This window comes from Sinocyclocheilus rhinocerous, unplaced genomic scaffold, assembly GCF_001515625.1.
Source record: "Sinocyclocheilus rhinocerous isolate Xijiao unplaced genomic scaffold, SAMN03320098_v1.1 scaffold1522, whole genome shotgun sequence".
In the NCBI taxonomy this organism is placed as follows: Eukaryota; Metazoa; Chordata; class Actinopteri; order Cypriniformes; family Cyprinidae; genus Sinocyclocheilus; species Sinocyclocheilus rhinocerous.
In genome coordinates this window covers 231,405-235,551 of record NW_015637563.1, presented here as the reverse complement: position 1 = coordinate 235,551, position 4,147 = coordinate 231,405, and the positions used below count along the sequence as shown (strand labels likewise).

Genomic DNA, 4,147 nt, shown 5'->3' with positions numbered 1-4,147 from the left:
TTAATGCTGTGAAGCTTGTGTAGAATGATTCATCTTCCTGTCTGAGTCAGCGTTGGGCACCAAAAGCCCCATGATCTCACTCTCTGTGACTTTTATGTTCCTCTGCAGGAAGTAGGTGCGCATTCTTCCTTTACATTTAACCTCTATCTCTCCATGCTCCTCCATCTGATAGCCTTTATTTCTTAGAGCACTGGTAAGAAGAAATCAGCCAGAGATTTAAGTCAAGATTCTCATCTAGAGTCAAGTATCAATCTACGTTAATGTTTATATACACTGCATCTTTACAGGTCCAAACAGAGATTATTTGAAGTAACTAAGACAGAGGACATATTTTTGTGCTTCTCACTGATAAACACTGGGACTGAGGTTGATTGTGTCAGGCAGTCCATGACTCTCCATTTGGGAAGCCATATTAACTGTCTCCAAACAAACAATACAGAGGCATCTTCTCACCAACCACCCCTGCCTGCCGCTGTGCAAGCCCACTCAGATCTGGGACACAAAACTCCAAAAATCAATTCCAACTCTTTTAAGAACCAAAGACTTAAACTACTTCAGTCTGTGTGCATTGAATTTATTTAATACACGAGTTTCACAATTTGAGTTGAATTACTGAAATAAATGAACTTTTCCATGACATTCTAATTTATTGAGATGCACCTGTACAGTTTGAGGTTACAGGCTGAAAGACTGATCTCAAGGCTGAAGCATTAATCAAAGATAACCCTCAATCACCTGAATAGGGCAACCAGTCACAGGGTTAGTGACCCCTTTTGCAGCTATGATCATGCCCAGGGCGAAGTTGGCCACACGCTCAGTGTGACTTGACATTGGGATGGGCACACCACCGACAACCATGTAAGCATCTCCAATTGTCTCAACCTGCAGAACACATGTTGCATCACATTAAAATCAATAGTCTTACATTTAAGAAGAATCCTCAAAACTAATGCTCACATTGTAAACATTGTGTACAGTGGTAAGACGGTCAAACTTCAGATACATGGAATTGAGCATGGAAACAATGGAATTGAGCATGGAAACAATCTGAATGGGTTCACACTCAGAGCAGATGTTGGTGAAGGTCACCACATCGCTGAAGAGGACGGTGCACTCTTCAAACTCACCTAAAAGAAAAGCAATGTAAAATTAAGATGTGATCCGTGGTATAGAAAAAAATAATGAATAGGAGTTATTCTTCCAAGATATGTCTATCTTTGGGTCCATTTGTTTAATGAAAAGTAATAAACAGTTTATTGTGACTTTATGAATTATGTGGGACTTTTAATTACAAACAAAACCAATGTACACTGGGACTCTTATTATGAAATATATATGCCTTACTGCTTCCACCTGCTCATTCACAAAGATAAACAAAAAAAACCTATCTACAACATAAACACCATGAAGTAGTTCATTAGCAATCGCTTTGCATAAATGCTGTCTGGCATAAATGCTGAGCTGGCGAGGAGGTGCACTTATATCAAACCCTGCAATTTCATTTCACTCAGAAATACATCACAATATTGGAGTAAAGTCAGTCGCAACTTCTGGATGCAGGTGTTGTCTCAATGAAACCCTTATGACATGCTGTAAAAGTCACCTTATAGACGGTAAAAAAGGGTAATAGTCTTTGATTACCATCTTTGATTACCAAAGCTGAAAAATGGTCTCCTAGATCTTCCTCCTCTGCTGGTTTCTTCAAGCATAATTTACCCTTGGTTCCACCTGGGTCCATAACTCTTCATCCTCCCTTGGTCTCGTCCAGCATGAAAGACTTCCTGCTAATCCCTACCCAGGATAATTGTTCCTTCCCTTTTGGCTTTGCCATGGTCTTCATCTGCTCTCCTGATTCTTCCTCACCTTTCTGCTCTGCCGGTGCCTCTGGCTTTACCGGCTTGACCAGTCTCTTAGCCAGCCAGACCCACCAGTGGTTCTCAGGATTGTCACCTCAGCCAAGGAACTTGGATCCACCACCTTCAATCGCTTGGCTCCACCTGTTCTCCTACCTTGGCACTGCTGTGATGGTCTCCAGCTCCACCAATTCCACCATGGTGTTCTCCTCCACTGACTCTGCCATGGTGGTCTCCTGCTCCACAGGTGCCTAATGGACAAGGACCTCTCCCGATCAGAAGTCCTAACCCTAGGTGTGTCTAGCATGGGAAGGAGGTAATGTCACATTTCTGTGTTTCTAGGGGTCTTATGTTTACAAAAGATTCTTGATGATAGTTGATATTTTGTTCTGCGATATCTTTATTTCACTTCCTATGTTAAATGTGTTTCCTTAGATCATGAAAGATAGCATCCCAGACAACATACCAGAATGTGTGCTAGAAATTTGAGTTAACCAGCTATCACCAGTCTTTACAACAATTTTTACCCTCTTCCTCGACGAATGTGTTGTTCCCACATGCTTTAAATAATACCTCATGATTCCTGTCCCCAAAACCCCTGTCCTTTCTCTTTGAACTCTGTTGTCATGTAGCACTCACTTTTAAAGTGATGAAGCCCTTTGAAAAAACTGATCAGAGCCTACATCAGAGCTCCTTCCTTCCCAGCTGCCTGGACCCATTACAGTTTGCATACTGATCCAACAGGTCCACAGATGACTAGGGTTGGGTACCGAAACCCGGTATCTATGTAAACGGTATGTACTAGAACCAAATCCGAACGCAGATTTCGGTGCCTCATTTCGGTGCCATGCCTGAGCGATCGATTGAAATATTTGTCCTCTAGTTCTCCGAAACGGACGTAAGAAGCATCATCACCGGCATAAAATAATTTCCCGACTGAGAAAATGCACATGAACTCAAGTTGGAAAGCTCTAATAATACAAATCCAACACATCTTTGTAGTAACGAGAGTGTCCATGTTGTTTTCACATTCCGACTTAAAAGCACAGTTCGGGAAACGAGAGCAAACGAGGAGCGCGTGAATGCAGCAATTACACTTGCTGTGATGGCAGCAGGTAGCCTTCCGTTAACTAAACATGCTAAACATGCTTAAATTAAAATGCCTAAAGCTAAACCTCCCTTGTATTCACATTTTTAAACCTGTTGTCCAACAAAAGAGAACATTATAACCTTTTTACTCCACAACACCAGTCAGATGCTTCCTTTTGTGATCTGATGAGGCTTCTTGTTACAGAATGAGGCAGAAAATATGTTCCATATGCTACTTTAAAAAGAATACATCGATTAGCAATATATTATAAATTAGGGTGACCATACGTCCTCTTTTCCCCGGACATGTCCTCTTTTTGGACCTACAAAAATTCATCCGGCCGGGATTTCTTAATTGCCCAAAATGTCCGGGATTCGGCTGCTTTCTTAATCCCACTCCCGCTGAATCTCTGACCATTGCCTCCCGCGAACATGTGTTTCGCTCCCGCGATTTTCGTGTCCACTCCTTTAAACATTCTAAGATTGTATATAATTTTGGCGCATCAGGAAGCCGCTCTCAGAATGCGGTGTATTTAAATATTTTTGAATGAGCGGTCGCGCTGTTTACTTTCACTTTCGATTTCGCGATCACATGAACTCTGTGTAAAGAGAGCACATCTTACAAGATCAGATATTTGTCAATGAGATCAGAATCTGTTGAGCAGCAAATACTCCAGCATGGTCTTGTCAGTCATCTCTCCTTATTGTCGACCTGTGATCAGTCAAAGCTGACTCCGGTAGCTCTTGCTGGATGTCGGGTTGCCAAGTCCGCGTTTTTTCGACAGAATTGGGCTACTTTTAAACTGTTGCCATGGGTTGATTTTCCCAAGTGGGTTAAAGGTTTGAAATATTGCATAAATTACATTTGACTGAAATGCTTGTATTGAAACATTTTGCATTAAAACTGCACCAATCCTCCAGACCGGCCATAAACATGCAAATGGGCCATAAAGGGAAACAAAGAAAACTTCTCCTGCTCAAAAATTAACGCCTGGTATTGGCTATTCCACCCAAAGGTGGGTGTGGATAGGAACTATGAAACTCATTAGCTTAGGCTAATCTCTGCTCAGAAAACCTCTTCTTTTGAGACGACACTTTCCAAGACTCCTCAAACACTCCTCTTGAGTTTGATTTTCCGGCAGTTTTTCATCTTCAAGTAACTCTGTCGATCCGCTGTGGACTTTCCTATCTTCAGAAGAACCAGA

General features: G+C 41.8%; 1 pseudogene; it reads right to left on the bottom strand.

Annotated features, from left to right (window-relative positions):
* The window catches only part of LOC107749058 (guanylate cyclase soluble subunit beta-2-like), an 11,819-nt pseudogene continuing 7,672 nt past the window's right edge, over positions 1 to 4,147 (bottom strand).